This window comes from Macrobrachium rosenbergii, chromosome 51 (assembly GCF_040412425.1).
Source record: "Macrobrachium rosenbergii isolate ZJJX-2024 chromosome 51, ASM4041242v1, whole genome shotgun sequence".
NCBI classification, from domain to species: Eukaryota; Metazoa; Arthropoda; class Malacostraca; order Decapoda; family Palaemonidae; genus Macrobrachium; species Macrobrachium rosenbergii.
In genome coordinates, this window is record NC_089791.1 from 72,936,320 (window position 1) to 72,954,385 (window position 18,066).

The 18,066-nt window shown below is 35.5% G+C and overlaps 1 protein-coding gene and 1 long non-coding RNA gene across 2 annotated transcripts in view; one reads left to right on the forward strand and one right to left on the reverse strand.

Annotated features, from left to right (window-relative positions):
* The window catches only part of LOC136833488 (retinal homeobox protein Rx2-like), a 286,318-nt gene that overhangs the window by 144,274 nt on the left and 123,978 nt on the right, over positions 1 to 18,066 (reverse strand).
* LOC136833575 (uncharacterized) lies at positions 8,379 to 9,321 on the forward strand. The gene is made up of 2 exons (XR_010851521.1): positions 8,379 to 8,735; positions 9,161 to 9,321. It is a non-coding gene; the product is annotated as an uncharacterized lncRNA (long non-coding RNA).

Here is an 18,066-nt window from a genome sequence, read left to right on the forward strand (position 1 = left end):
TCAGCCAACTCCCAGCAACCTCACAAGAATGGGCACCCCCATAAGAAACCCATGTGTGGGTATTGCAAGAGAATAGGGCACCCCACATAACAGTGCCGCTTGAAGGCTGAGAATCAGCCAGAAAACCCCTCTATGTCCTCAAACAGGACAATGCCCCAAGCCAAACCTGGGTCGTGGACGAAGGGTAAAGAGCCTGCTTCCTCCTATGGGCCAGTGCCAGGTAAAGATCATAGTCGGACTTATTGCCCAGCTTGCAAAGTCTATGAGCACTCTGCCCGATGGGGGAAATGCCCTAATAATAATAAATCAAGTACGCTCACCCTTGGCTTGGCAGTCACCAATCCAACATCTTTAGGTCCTCCAGCCCAGGGTCCCATTTATGTGGCACTTCCCTGAGGTAGGTGCCCCACCAGCCAGGTCAGGGCATTTGATGATTCTGGTGCACAAATGTCCCTCAAAAGAGAAGACAAAGTTCCCCGTAGAGCTACCATTAACAGACGTAAACTCGTCACGATTGAGGGTATCAATCACTTTAAAATAATGCTTCCTATTGTCAAGTTGAGGATCACGAGACCTCATAGATCTGAAATTTGCAACCTAGCAGTCTCCAGATACATTCCTGAAGGTTATAACCTCCTCCTGGGGCAGGACTTCCAGTCCCTATCTAAGTTAGAGCAATCCAGGGGTCAAAATCCCCCAAATCATTTATTAGGCATGAGTAAAACTCAAATGCCTGATTTTGTTCCACTGCCCGTGCCACCTGAGTGCAATGTGCAGTGCACCCCTCCATTAAGATCGATTCTCGATCTCATTCCAGTGCTCAGCCCTGCCCAGTGCCAGTGCCAGGGCCCCAAGTAGATCCCCCTCCTGGAGATTCCACACATGATGAACAATCTGTGCCAGTGTCACTGGGTACACTGAGCAGTGCCAAGCTCCATCTGTCCCGAACGACGAGCAAATTCCAGTTCAAATATTAGTGCCTGACCCTGCCTTAGTGTCAGTGCCAGAGCATGCCCCTGATCTCCATTCCAGAGATCCAAGTTCCGGCTTGGCTCCTCTACCAATGCCGGTAAGGGAGACGGATCCTTCCAACCACAGTGGAAGCTCACCCAAAGGTGCGGCCTTGCAACCCTTGCCTGAGCTGGTCACTCTTACCTGTGAGCCTCTCACGCCCTCCACGACCTCTTCCTCTCTGTCTCAGTCAGCTGCAGACACAACAGTTATTAAGGATTCTGCCCTGTCTCAAATGGCCGATGAACTCAAGGAACTGTGACGGATCATGGTAGAGCTTGCAAAGAAGGCCCCTGCGCCAGCCATCAAAGAAGCCGACACAGGTGGCACTCAAATACCCTGCCTGGGCTCGGTTCCACCGATTCCCCAACCTAGACAAACCTTCAAAGTAAGAGAAGTCTGTGGAGGATATACCACGGGCGTGGATAATTCCAGGTAGCTTAAAGAGAGCCCCGAGCTCTCCTGGCACCTGTGCCAAAATGGCACAGTGCCATCCCTTTTCCCTACAAAGACTTTGGCACTGCTATCCAGAAGAGAATGTCAGGGTCCTCCACCCAACTATTTACCTTATAACTCTATCCCTTATTCTTTTCCTTTAACATTTTCCCTTCCTTACTTTCGATTATTACACACATTTATTTTATGCCTTATCAAGGCCCCATTTTACTTAATCTTCTCTGCCCATGCAGAATACCATTGACAGATATGGCAACTGTATAAGTCCTACGATCTCCCTTTCATGCCTACTTCAGCAAGATGCATTTAAAATACGATATGCCTTCTCCATTAGCTATTATTATGAGTGCCAACTTGGCATAGTGCCATTATCGCAGATGCTGGCAAATGATCGTGCCGGAGGAGTCGCGCCCTCTAGCTACCTTTGTTACCTTCTTGGGCTAAAGAATGAACCTAGCCATTTCCCATAGGCTAAGGAATGTAAGTTCAGCATATTTCATCATCATCTTTTATTAACAATCATTGATTACCCTGAATCTGTCACCTATTCTCTTTGTGAATCTCTGTAATAAATCTTGAGTCTCAGACTCATGACCTTGTGTTTATAGTGCCCGAATGGCACTGAGCTGTTGCTCAAATATCGTGGAAACACTTGTGCATGCGGTACCTCTAGAATTAACCTAGTATTGATTCATTGTTTTAACTATACCTTACATTGTGAAAAATATTCTGATCAACGCTTCCTTAATGTAATAGGAATTTGCTGACAAGAATATGTCATTTCTCGAATATGTCATTTCTAGCAGCAAGTATTTATTCTGCATTAACATAAATGTCACAGTGTTGTTTTGCGTCTCGAAATTAACTGCTACACAGAAGTGTAAGTTAAGTTATAAGGCACCAAAGGGAAATGAGAGAGAAGTAAAATAAAGTATTTAAGTGATTTTGCTTGCTGGTAATCATTCTCACCGGTCTAGGGTGTGAATGCTAACTTAGTTGGGGAGGTGTAATGAATGGAACTTCTCTCCAAATCACCTGTATCCATTTTTACATCTGTAACATAATTGAGAAAGAAATAAGATTATTTCCAATTGTTTCAATTATGAGAACTCTGGGTTTCGACTTGCCCCTTCATAAAGTCTCTCCTTCATTCCCCATAATGGTTAAGCCTAACCGCTCTCTCTGTTCACAATGACTGCCTGAGGCCTTGATTTCCAGGGAACTGTCGTACCTTCTCGGCATCAAACATGGGAAGGGAGGAGCCAAAAAAGAGAAAGTTGGTGCCCGCCTCATTCTGAACCCTCCACGAGGGTTAACTGGTGCCATGTGGTCATTATAGAAAACGTGACGAAGATTGACTTATGTGCCATCTACAAGAGATGCGATGCATAATCCCTGAAAATTATTTGTAGATGATGCAACAGAAATCAAGAGAGAGAATTGCTTCGAGGCCACCAAAGACAGATGTCCTCAACCTTGTCTGTCCCCTGAACCTTCCACGTGTTCGACCCAAAGGCTAAAACCTGTATACCTTGTAGTGGCATTTTAATTCCCTCCTCCATTGCCAGCGCCCTATCGAACGAGGACACTGTCATTTTGGCGAAGGTAATGTACCGGAATAAGGTTTCATAGTCAGTCACGATTCCTGTTATTTCTCTGTCTAATTTTTCACAACTTTCACAATAATAATAATTTTACTATTGAAAAGGAACAAGATGGTAAGTTGGCTTTTCTTGATGTTTTAGTTACTAAAGATAATGCTAATTTTAATACGACCATTTTTAGGAAAATTACATTCACCGGCCTCAGCTCCAATTTTTATAGTTCATGTTTTATTAACTTTAAATTTAACTCTGTTCATACCTTAGCACGTCAGGCTCTATCTCTAACTTCTAATTGGCTTTATTTTCATTCTGAAATTCTCTTCCTTAAGCAGTACTTCCATAACAACTGTTTCCCTGCCCGTCTAGTTAACTTAAGGTTATTAAGAAAGTTCTCGATAAAAAACTTGTACCCTTAAGGCCTAAATATAATGTACCTAAACTTACAATATATGCTAAGCAGTTTGCTAGAATTATTCAAAAACATATTGGTGCACTTAACATTAAATTAATACCAAAAAATCCTAAAACCATTGGTTCTTTGTTTCCCTTCAAGGATCGGCTCTGTCCCTTGATGACACCGGGCGTCATATATGGTGCAAATGCCCCGGATGTAGTTCCGGGAATTACCTTGGTTCGACTCGGCGTCTCCTCAAGGTCAGGGCCGATTCTCACAAGGGCGTGAGTTATCGTACGGGTTGTAGATTGTCTAATCCCGAACTTTCAAATATAACATCCCACACTAGAGGTTGCAAGACATCAATAAAATACGACAACTTCAGAATAATTGGCCAAGCTAAGGAACCTGGAGAGCTGCTTCTCTTGGAAAGTCTGAACATCAAAAGATTGTACCGACGTTAAATTGCCAATCATTGGCTGTTCCCCTGTTCCATTAGCATGATTCGATTGTTTGTTTATATTTGTCCGCCTCCTCCTCCTTCTGTTTTGTGCTGTTTTCTTTTAATGTGTTTTCCTCTTTCACCCTGAGAGGTGCGCCTTCTGCTCTGCCTTTAAGTTTATTTTTAAATTTAAATACCTTTTTATTAAGTTAAGTCTTTTATTAAGTTCATTTTAAGTTTTCTTTTATTGGTTCTTTAATGTGTAAGTTTATGTAGGTATGATTGTTTAAGTTTAACGGATTTTCTATTTTAAATTTTTATTTTTTGTGTTTTGTGTATGTTTACTTTTAACTATGTATGCTGAATGCCCCTTTTTTACATTATAACTGTAGATGTCCTGATGATGTGACCACGGGTCAAGAAACGCGTCGACAATAAATGTATGCACTGGATCTGTATGTGTTCTATGCCCTTCTCCTATATACATATATATACACATACATACTGTATATATATATATATATATATATATATATATATATATATATACATATATATATACTTGTATACATGTATATCCATATATATATATACACATATTTACATATATATATACATATATGTATACATATATATACATATATATATATATATATATATATATATATATATATATATATATATATATATATATATATATATATATATATATATATATATATATATATATATATATATACATATATATATATACATACATACAGTACATATATATATACATAAATATATATATGCACACATATACTGTATACACACATATATACATACATATATATACTTATATATATGTAAATATACTGTATATATATATATATATATATATATATATATATATATATATATATATATATATATATATATATATATATATATGTGTGTGTGTGTGTGTGTGTACATATATATATACATATATATACATATGTGTATATGTATATATATGTAAGTATATTGTCACGATGCATATCAAGTGCCTGGTTATTACACAACTAATCTCAAAATTCTAAAATATACCTCACTTCAGCCGGATACCTGAACTTTCATAACATTAATAATTACGACTGAGTACTCTAAAGGTAACAGTGATCCCTTAAGAAAAAACTTTAAAAATATACCTCACTTCAGCCAGATACCTGAACTCTCATAACATTAATAATTACGACTGAGTACTCTAAAAGTAACAGTGATCCGTTAAGAAAAATCTTATTTATCAATCACTTGAAAAATCAAACTAAGTTTATCAGAATATGTGTGAGGTATCAAAAATTAAACTAGACATATTCTAGAGTAAAAGGGCATCACTCCATCAAACAACTCTAACTGTTTCCCAGGTCTTAATTCACTTTAGCAAAAGTAAAAGAATAAAACATGTTTATCACTTTCCCTTATGCACACACATCAGTCCTACTCACTGATGGTTAATAAATGAAACCGTTTTTCAAAAAAATATTAAGTATAAAAATTTGTTTTTAAATTCAAAGTTTATAACTAGAATTCACAATCTGAAAAATTTATTATTGCTTGAAAATACCACAACACTTAATTAATTCTTGAATTAAATTATGAAACAAAACTAATTCACAAAAACTTTATCAGGAATTTAAATCAATCAAGCAAAATTTAAACTATCAAGAATTACTCAAGATTTGAAAAGAAAATCTTAATAAATGAAATATTAAATCAAGTATGCAATGTTAAATTACCAAGAAATATTTAAAATGCTACGTAAATAAATGTTACATCACAAACATAAAAAATGTGAAAATATGAAGAGATTGTAAATAGAAAAAAACACAAAAATGCACAAAAGATTTATCAATAATAATTTCACTCGGTCAAAATTTCCTAACTTACCATACCATGGTATTAATTGAGTGCGAGATACCATGGAGAAAAATCTAGAAGAAAAGTGACGTCATCACAGCAAAACGTTTTGAATGCAATCTTACAAAACATGGTGTAACTGATCAAGACATATATTCTTTCTCTCAAAGTGGTGTACGTGACTCGAACATGTAACAACGTGAAATCACTCGTCTTGTGCTCGTACGGGACGAATGGGCATTTGTTATTCCAACCTGTCAACACGTTAACCAAAACAAAGCATTCTCTCTTATCTCAACTGATGGCAATTGAAATAAAACATCTCTCTGCTGGACACACACGTGTTCATATAATACGCTTTTATAAAGAAAAATATTATTCATTCTAAACTATGTTACTATTAAAATTGTATTATTAGTTCTAAACTATGCTATTGAGATCTGATGCCAAACTAAATATGACACTTCAACAATCATTATCAATACACATAACACATATAAAAAAAGTAAATATGTCAAAATTATAGGAGGATATATGTATTACAAGGCAACATAATGAAAATATATAGATATATAAATATATATATACATATATATCCATATATATATACATAAATATACATACATATATATATATATATATATATATATATATATATATATATATATATATATATATATATATATATATATATATATATATATATATATATATATATATATATATATATATATATATATGTATATATATATATATATATATATATATATATATATATATATATATATATATATATATATATATATATATATATATATATATATATATATATATATATATATATATATATATATATATATATATATATATATATATATATATATATATATATATATATATATATATATATATATATATATATATATATATATATATATATATATATATATATATATATATATATATATATATATATATATATATATATATATATATATATATATATATATATATATATATATATATATATATATATATATATATATATATATATATATATATATATATATATATATATATATATATATATATATATATATATATATATATATATATATATATATATATATATATATATATATATATATATATATATATATATATATATATATATATATATATATATATATATCAATATAGGCGGACATAAAGACTTGCTAAAATGGGGCAATTTATTCCCGAAGTTTCGTAATGGCTTCATTACATTTTATGTATAAAATAAATAACATAAATACAAAAGGGTATAAATTTAAATTTATTAGCACAATTGTTACAAATAAAAAAATTAAAAATAGAAGGAACAATTAAAAAAGGACAACGTAAAAAACAAAACAAAATCTCTAAAAAAATATACAATATAAAAAAATTTATATATATATAAAAAAGTAAGAAGATATGGACCAACCTATTAGTGGCAATGTTAAAACTAAACAGAAAACGAAAGACTAAGAGAGGTACAGTGTGCCAAACCCTCTGCCGGCACACTGTATAGTCTTTTCGTTTTCTGTTTATAACATTACTGAATATCCATATCTTCTTACTTTTATATATATATAAATTTTTTTTTATATTGTATACTTTTTAGAGAGATTCTGTTTTGTTTTTTACGTTGTCCTTTTAATTGTCCCTTCTATTTTTAATTTTTTATTTGTAAACAATTGTGCTTAATTTTTTAAATTTAAATTTATACCCCTTTTGTAATTTATGTTATTTATTTTATACAGCCCTCGAAAAATGTAATGAAGCCATTACGAAACATCGGGAATAAATTGACCCTTTTAGCAAGTCTTTATGTCCGCCTCCCCATTGATGTATACCTGGCTGTGGCCACTGCTGTTTGGATATATATATATATATATATATATATATATATATATATATATATATATATATATATATATATATATATATATATATATATATATATATATATATATATATATATACTGTATATACACACACATTTACATATATATATTATGATGAATGAAACTTCTTTCCAAGCAACCCCACCTGTTTTTATGTCCGTAGCATAACAGAGAAAGAAATAAAATTAATTTCAATTATTTTAATTACTAGAACTGTGGGTTTTCATTTACGCCTTCATAAATTCTCTCCTTCATTGCCAAAATGGCTAAACCTTTAATCCTTCTCTCTGTTCAGATGGCTGCCTAAGGTCTTGTTTCCAGGTGACCTTCGAAGAAGCCTTCTTGATGGCATCAGACGATGGGCAAGGGAGGAGCCAAAAAAGAGAAGGTTTACGCTGCAATGCCCGGGCCATGGTAAACTCTCCACGAGGTCTGACTGGATGCCATGTGCTCGATATAGAAAATGAGGTGAAGATTGACCTTTTGTGTCATCTATAGTTGAAAATTATCTGTTTAAAGAACGGTTTTGTTCCTTTTGTTGTTGGTAGTTGGTTAGTTAATTATATATTCAATTGTTTATTTTTCCTTTTTTGGGTAAACCTGTGTTACCCAGTGATAACTTATGTATTATAATAATTAATGGTCGTTTGCGCTTAAAGGGAAACCCAGCATATTATTTATTTTCGTTTTGACGGTAAATCCTTTGAAGCGTAAACTACTTAACAACCCTTTCGGAACTATCTGTTGGTGGTCTTGTTTTTGTTTACAGTAATACGAAATCTAAAGGAACCATCGCCAGCAGGGGAAAGAAAAAAAGGCAGTTGAAAGAAGGTTTTCGTACGGGACATACGGCTGGCTTTTACAAGAGGAATGTTATCTACCGTTTGTCGAAGTCGTTTAATGGAGGAGTAATATATCCCCTCTTTTCTCCGCCATCCTGCACAAGACGAAACCAGCCACAAGTGTTTTAACATCAATGCACCATCTTCGCCGAATTTCCGAGGAATAGAATTGATAAGGTACGTCATTGAAAGATATGCTGACTTTCTAAAGTGATTCCTGTCAATTTATTTATCGTAGATAAATATTCCATTGCTCGATTCCCAATTAATAAACCCTGTGGATTTGGTATTTAAAATATTCGTAATTTATCACTGCTGTAACTTTGCATGTTACCCTAGGAAAGTTGTTAGGATTTGAGGCAGTTTTTACATTAGTAGCCAACTGTTATGTTTACTTTACGCCGAAGTTTTCGGATCGTCAAGCCTTTCGTGGTTAGGTGGTTGCCACGTTAAGTGGGTGACAAAATATAGGCTATCCTTTAATTCCAATTGCTCAGAATTCAAGTTAATTTTAAATTTAACCACTGAGTTTATTTATTGAATTATTGAGTGATTTAGCAGAGCTTGCCTCTACCTTTTTCTTATTTAATTTATGTCCTCAGGGTTTCTTGAATAGCGGGGAGGATAGGAGAAGGAAGACAGCATACCTGTAGTTACTTCTGACACAGGAAATTCCTTCTTTCCGACAACAAGCCCACCAGCAACCAGTTCTGAATTAACTTCACATAGAAGTTCAGCCTTTTTATTAAAGTGGACCTTTTAATGGACTTGTTTTCTTCCTTCCATCGCACAATTTTCAAGATGGCGCCCAACGTGGGGCTCGAGTGAGGAATTTGGTTGCTGGTTGGTCTCGTTGAGTGTAGGATTGGCGGAGAGAATGACGAAAGTATGAGAATTTTCAATTTTATCAGTGCCTCCATTTTGTTTATAATTGAAGGTGTCCTTGAATTTTACCTGTTTTAAATTTTGGTTTTGTTATTGTCATGAGGCTGTCAGTCCTAGGACATTCTTATGTTAGAGATTTGGAGCTGAGAGTTAATAGCTCTACAATTGTGATTGAACAGACATCTTTTGATGTTCAGTTTCTTGGTTTTCCTGGTGCCACATTTAATTATTTTTGAATAATCTAGCTCTCTAGAAGACGTTTTCACATATAACCCAGATTATTTGTTGGTATTCTTAGGAGGTAATGATTTAAAGTCTAGTGTAGATTTGTCAGTGGTAAAGAATAATTGCAAAGAATTTTACAAGGTTCTGAGATCCAGGTTGCCAAGATCTTGCATAATTGCATCTCAAATTGAACTCCGATTTTATGAAAGGAGAAATCGATTTGATAGCCCTTGCATGGAAGATTTCAAGTTAATGAGGCGTTATCTTAATAAATTTATTAACAAGTTGAGTTTCAAGAATTATTTGTTCAGAGTAGAGGGGCCAGGTAGATTAGATAATAGAAGGTTATATAGGGACGCCACACATCTAAACCCTGTTGGTTTAGATCTTCTCTATAGATTAATCCGTGATTGTCTGAAATATTGTTTTATTAGCAATCGGTAAAATGTCGGAATTATCGCTTTTGGTAAATTCTCGGAAATACATCCGCAGTCAAGTGACTAAGAATGTTAATAGAATTGAAGAATGTAAATTGGGTTCAGAAGTTGACCGACGATCACTTATCTCTAAATTTCATGGATTTGCTGAAGACCTGAAGGTTTATGATTCTAAAATAGCTAAGTTAATATGGACAGAAGAGGAAAATGAGTCAAAACTGAATATGGAGTTTGGAGTTTGTGAGAGCTACTTTGATAAAATAAACTATTTTATAGCAACTCTTGAGGCTGCTAAAGATTCAGGTCCTCCCCATTCTTTACTTGAAGAAGCAAGAAGCCTTTTTGAAAAGCCCTACAGCTCCTTTACCAGCATTTAAAAGTGAAGAGGGTGAAAATATAGAGAAATTTCTCTCGGAATTTGAAGAGGTTATTAAAACCTTCAAGTATACTCAGAGAGACAAGTTATTGCTGTTGAAGCAACAAGTTTCAGGCCGTGCATCCATACTGCTCAATTCACTTGAAACAAACAAACAGACATATGAAGATGCAAAATTAATTTTAAGGTCTGCTTTAGCATCCCCTAGGTTTCAGAAGTTTACCTTAATAAAACAGTTGACAGATATGAAAATGCCTTACCAAACAGATCCATTTGCGTACGTTGGTCAGATGAAAAATTTGATGGAATCTGTCAAGTTGTTGAAAATGGAAGTGGATGATTTTTTGAACTACTACTTTTGGAATGGCATGAACAGCACCTTCCAATCTCAGCTAGTAAATATTACCAATAAGTCGAGACCCTCCCTTACAGATATTAATAACATTTTTGAAGCATGTGAACGATATGCCATGGCACTTCAGAAAATTGATACAAAAGTTAAAGTTACCCAAAACTTCAGAGGCTGTTAATCTAGCCTCTAATGTGAATGTTTATGTGCAGCCTACTAAGGTGAAGTGCTCTTTATGTGCTTATGATAGAGCAACTGATGATCATCAAGTTTTCAAGTGCCCAGTTTATGATAGTAATAAGGCAAAGGTGGATAAGCTGAAAGAGATAGGAGGTTGCCTTAAGTGTGCCAGTTCCTCTCATTCTGCAGGTTTGTGCAAGTTTAGATTTCATAAGAATGCAGAGGGTGTAATGGCTGGCATTTCACATTTCTCTGCATTAAAAAAGATTCCCCGAAAGGAGAGAAAGTCAATGTTAGAAGCCTTAATAAAAACTCAAAATTGGTTAATGAGAAATCTGACAAGGTCTCCACGGGGGTAGTATTTTCAGTGGATGCTCTTCAGTGCTATGGTAATAGATCTGCTCTACCAACTTTTACATGTCAGCTAGAGGACCATACCCAAGTGAGAGGTTTGCAAGACTCGGGTTGTCAGTGTAATTTTATTACGGAGAGAGTGGTTAAGAAGACGCCTTTAAAAGTTTTGAAGAGAAATGAGTCTTACCGTTAATGGTTTTAACTCTGCTAAATCCTATGATACAAGGTTGTGGAGCTGAATTTAAAATTTGGACATGAAATTTGCAAGGTGGAGGCCATATGTGTACCTTATATCAATATAAATTTGAAGTTGCCACATTTGTCCAGGGTAGCAAGCCATTTCTCTGCTAAGGGCTACACCCTTGCAGATAAACAGTTGCTGAATAATGGGGATGAGTTAAATAGTATAGATTTCATTCTAGGCACTAACTCTGCTCACTGCACTATGGCGTCAACAATTAGGTTTGGACAGGATAGTCCATCAGTGTACTTTCAAACTTCTTTTGGAGTGATGCTTCTTGGTAATGTTAACACAATGTTAAAAAATTTGCATTGCCTTCCCGATTTAAATACAGTTGAAGCTTCAACTACTTGTACGTCTGGTGTTGCTCATTTGGATGTAGGTTCTCTTGATTCCATTGGCCTTGGATTAGGTAAATTTAATGATGAATCTATATTGGAGCATGAGGAAATGGTGGTAGAAGCAAATTTTCTAGTTTTAAATGAGAAGGGTGGCATAAATGAGCAAGCACTACAAATGGCAACTGAGCAAATGTTAGAATATGACTGCAAAAGGATCCTTAATTATGAGAAGGATGAGAATGAGACATCTGTGGAACTCAATAATTCTCTAGTAAGATATGCACTTAACAATGCCATTGTTAATGATGATGGAAGAATATCCATACCTCTGCTATGGAACAGTAAGGTGTCCCACTTACTTGGTAGAAATTATAAACTAGCTGAAGCAGTGTTAAAGTCAAATTTAAAGAAGCTTTGCAAAAGGGAGATGCATCTGAAACTCATGGATGAAGCCATTAAAGAACAAGAAAGTTTAGGAATAATTGAAAAGATACCAAACCTTGAGCATTACCTAACTGAACATCCGGAACATAGTTTTTTACCCCACATGGGGGTGTTCAAACTTGATAGAGACACTACAAAATGCAGAGTAGTGTTTCTATCAAACATCTGTGAGGCAGACCCAAGAAAACCCATGACAGTAAGCCATAACCAGGCTATTCATCCAGGGCCATCGTTAGACCAAAAGTTAAGTTCAGCTTTACTTCACTTACGTTTTGGTTCAAAGATATTTTGCTTTGATCTGAAAAAGGCTTTTAATCAGATAGCACTTAGACCTTCAGACCAGAATAAATTACTTTTTCTTTGGGTTAAAAGTGTTAAGAAGAAAGATTTTTCTTTAGTAGGTTATAAGAATCTTAGGTTGAGTTTTGGTCTAAGATGTAGCCCTACAATTTTGATGTTGAGTCTTTATAAGATACTGGATATGGATGTGGATGATGATACTCTAGAGGTAAAAAATATGAAAAAATTGCTTTATCAGTTGTTCTATATGGATAATGGAGCATATACATGCGAACATTCTGATACCTTGAAATGGGCCTATACTATGCTAACAGATATATTTGCTCCTTATAGGATAGAATTGCAACAAATTGTCACCAATGATGGGCCACTTCAAAAAGTCATTGACTCAGGCTTGGATCAAGAAACACTAACGGAAGTTAAACTCTTAGGTTTGAAATGGAATAGGAGCTGGATACACTTTCAACTTTTCCCATTGTTTTGGAAACTTCGGCGGCGAGTACTAAGAGGTCCATCCTTAGGTCCATTGCTTCTAACTTTGATTTATATAATATCAATGGTCCAGTATTTAATAGGCAAGGCTATTTATGCATGGTTTACAGTGTGATAAGTCATTAGGATGGGATGATATTTTACCAGCTGAAAAGCTAAAGAATGGAAATGCATTGCAAGGCAAGCTAATTCTACTCCTGAAATTGTTGTTCAAAGATTTGTTGGTGAAAGAGATGGACAATACAGACTTCTTGCTTGTGTAGATGCTAGCAGTATGATATATGGAGCTGTTCTGTATATAGAGAACATCAATACTGGCCAAACAAATTTTTGTTAGCCAAAAACAGGCTGATAAACAAACAGTCTAATACTAAGTCCATCCCTTCCCTGGAGTTACAAGCCATTTGTTTGGGTGTGGAGTTGTTAATTGATTTGTATAAAGAATTAGGAGGGTCTGATTGCCTCGTTCCATTTACAATAACAAGCTTGGATTTGTACTCTGATAGTTTGGTAGCTCTTTCTTGGATCAATTCATATTCCTATAAGCTGGATAAGATGCAGAAAAGGTCTGTATTTGTCCTTAACAGACTACAGCAAATAGATACGTTATGTGAAACGTTTCCAGTTAATTTTACTTTCATCACTGGAACTGCCAATCCTGGAGACTGCATAACTAGAACTTTGTCCTATAAACAATTAATTAAGACAAACTATTTTTCTGGTCCTCAACATGATATCAACCAGTCTGTGGTCAGTCAAGATATTTTGAGAGTTACAGTTCCTAACCCTAGGGCTACCTTTGACTTCAAAGAGGAGAATGCTGTAAGTAATTATTGTGCACAAGATCTTAGGGAAGACGTTGCTGAGCATCTAGTTTCTCCAAACAGATACTCTAGTTTCTCTCTCCTGGTTAAAGTGCATGCTAGGGTTGCTCAGTGTTTTGCAAAGTGGAAAGCTATAGTTACAGCTAGAAAGCTGAATGTTCCCATTGAATCTAATGATACAGGTTATTATGTGAAAGCTCTAAAGATGATCATATTGAAAGAGCAAAAAATTCAGTTTCCTACTGTTTTAGAGTATTTTGCGTCCAGTTCTAAACTACTTAAGGATATACCTAATTTGGTAAGACAGTTGAATGTTTACCCAGATAAAGATGGAATTCTCAGAGTCAAAAGCAAGTTTGACAGGTGGAAAAGTAAACAGAGAGGTTGCTTCCCAATCTTGCTGTTTAACAAAGTTCATTAACAGAACTGATAATCAGGAGTCTTCATATAAAACTCAAGCATGCTGGTTATTATTCTGTTCTGAATGAGCTTCGTAAGAAGTTCTGGATACCACAATGTTTTTCAGCTGTTAAAAGAGTGGTAAAAGATTGTGTCATCTGTAAAAGGTTCAAGGAGCGATACAATTGGTTAAATCAGTCCCTTACCGGGAGTTTAGGATGGATCCTTCCCAGATTCCCTTCAGTTATGTATATATTGATTATTTTGGACCATATTTTGTAAAGATGCAGGGTGTTAAGGTGAAGGTTTGGATTCTGTGTATCAGCTGTATGTATACAAGGGCCATTAATTTGAAGTTATGCTTGGATTTGTCAGTCAAGGAATTTTTGAGATCATTCACTCTACATACCTTTGAACATGGTTTACCACAGTTTGTAGTGAGCGACTTAGGGACACAACTTGTTGCCGGGGCTAATGTTATTGTAGATTTTTAAAAGATCCTGAGACACAGTCATACTTTGAAGAAAATGGAATTAAGCCTATTAAATTCGAAAATTATTACAAAGGTTGTAGCCAAATGGGTTCTTTAGTAGAAATTTGCATAAAAATGGTAAAACATCTAATTAGCAAAACCATTAAAACCAATGTGTTAGACATAAGGGATATGGACTTTCTTATATCTCAGACAACTCATCTTATAAATCGTCGTCCCATTGCCTTTAAGGATGGTTTAAGGGATGTACCTGATGAATCTGTACCTAACCCAATAACCCCAGAAAATTAATACACGGCTATGAGTTAACCTCTGTTAACATTATACCCGAATTGCAGTGTGATCCTGAAATTGATGGGGAGTATGACTTAAAAGATTCACCCTCAAGAAAAATTGAGGACACTTACAGCAAGCTGAGGAAGGTAAGAGAAAACCTGATTAAAATTTATCATGCTGAATTTTTGACGACATTGATAAATCAAGCAGTTGATAAGACTGACAGATACAAGCCTGTTACCCATAAAATGATTGAACCAGGAGACCTTGTTTTGCTGAAGGATCTTCATACTAAGGCCGTAAATTATCCACTTGGGATTGTTAAGGAGGTGGTAAAGAATGACCTTGGAGAGGTGACCAATGCTCATATTTTGAAAGGGAAGTCTGGTGAAGTTGTGAAAAGACATGTTACCAGCCTTATACCCTTGCTCAGGGATAAAGGTTGTTCAAGTGGCATAGCTCCCTCGGTGAGAGACAAGAAAATTCTAGCGGTGGACTCTATTTCTAGGTATCCAAAGAGAGAAGCTGCAGTTGCTTCAGGATTAAGGACTAAGGAGATGCTCCTAGAATAAATTAAGAACTTCCTCAAATTTTCAATGGCTAGAAAATCCGAGCCCCTTCCTGGAGTGTTGAAAATTATCTTTTTAAAGAACGGTTTTGTTCCTTTTGTTGTTGGTAGTTGGTTAGTTAATTATATATTCAATTGTTTATTTTTCCTTTTTGGGTAAACCTGTGTTACCCAGTGATAACTTATGTATTATAATAATTAATGGTCGTTTGCGCTTAAAGGAAACCCAGCATATTATTTATTTTCGTTTTGACGGTAAATCCTTTGAAGCGTAAACTACTTAACAACCCTTTCGAACTATCTGTTGGTGGTCTTGTTTTTGTTTACAGTAATACGAAATCTAAAGGAACCATCGCCAGCAGGGGAAAGAAAAAAGGCAGTTGAAAGAAGGTTTTAAATGCGGGACATACGGCTGGCTTTACAAGAGGAATGTTATCTACCGTTTGTCGAAGTCGTTTAATGGAGGAGTAATATATCCCTCTTTCTCCGCCATCCTGCACAAGACGAAACCAGCCACAAGTGTTTTAACATCAATGCACCATCTTCGCCGAATTTCCGAGGAATAGAATTGATAAGGTACGTCATTACGAAAGATATGCTGACTTTCTAAAGTGATTCCTGTCAATTTATTTATCGTAGATAAATATTCCATTGCTCGATTCCCAATTAATAAACCCTGTGGATTTGGTATTTAAAATATTCGTAATTTATCACTGCTGTAACTTTGCATGTTACCCTAGGAAAGTTGTTAGGATTTGAGGCAGTTTTTACATTAGTAGCCAACTGTTATGTTTACTTTACGCCGAAGTTTTCGGATCGTCAAGCCTTTCGTGGTTAGGTGGTTGCCACGTTAAGTGGGTGACAAAATATAGGCTATCCTTTAATTCCAATTGCTCAGAATTCAAGTTAATTTTAAATTTAACCACTGAGTTTATTTATTGAATTATTGAGTGATTTAGCAGAGCTTGCCTCTACCTTTTTCTTATTTAATTTATGTCCTCAGGGTTTCTTGAATAGCGGGAGGATAGGAGAAGGAAGACAGCATACCTGTAGTTACTTCTGACACAGGAAATTCCTTCTTTCCGACAACAAGCCCACCAGCAACCAGTTCTGAATTAACTTCACATAGAAGTTCAGCCTTTTTATTAAAGTGGACCTTTTAATGGACTTGTTTTCTTCCTTCCATCGCACAATTTTCAAGATCTATCTGGATGCCCAGGCGTTATCCCCAGAGGTTAGAAATAGATGATGCAACCGCAGTCGAGAGAGAGAAGTGCTCTGAACTCCAAAGAGGACAGATGCCCTTACCTTTGCCTGCCCCTTGTACCCTCCACATGTTTGGCCCCGAGGTTTGAACCAGTATACTTTTGTAGTGGCATCCCCTCAATTCCCTCCTCCAGTGTTGGCGCCCTATTCAACGAGGATATCATCATCTTGATGAAGGTAATGTACCGAAATAAGGTTTCTTAGTCACGATTCCTGTTATTCCCCCTCAACTTGGGACCACCTTGACGTGGTGAGGGGGCTCTTGAACCCCAGGAATCTGTTCCCAGGGTTAAGTCCAAGAATCCCATGTGGCATTATATATTTGTTTGGATTAAATTATGTGGAATTTTTCACTGTTACTAAAATTTATTAGACCTGATAAATAGGAAAAGATATCATAGCTGGGAATGGGTTTATATCCAAGGCTAAATAGTGAGAACTGTGGTAGGACCATCAACTGCCCGATAATGTTCAGACCTGAGAGTTATTAGATTGATAGCTCAAAGGCGGAACTATTCTTTAGGGCAAGACCATGGATTCCAGGGGGGTCTGGTTCTAGGGATAGGACTCTCGGCATTCTATCTGGTTTGCCCATGATATGATTAGGGTGGGGACGATTGTATTCTTGAAATACTCTCAGTCCTAGCAAGTGGGTTTGGCTTACACTTGGGCCACTCTCATCATGTTGTGCCATCCCCTATGGGGTAGGGTAGGGACGTGGACATTTGGGAGTCGGTTCTCAATTGTGACATTGGCGGAAGAATAAACCCCATGAAAGGCTGATGATATCTTTTTAAGGTTTTCAGGTTTATTTTTTTTCCCTAATTTACTTTAATCTTAATGCTCAGTTGTATTAAAGATATAAGTACCCCTGGACCCTTTGATGATAGCGACTCGGCACAGTTAACAACTGCAGGAGCCTCCTCTGACCTCTCTCTGGAAAAGTCAGAAAAAAATACGAATGTAATTACACTGGAGCCCTATGCTCCAATGAAAAACAAACCATAAAAAAAAAAAAACCAATATCTTGACCCAACATTGACCCATTTCGACTCCGC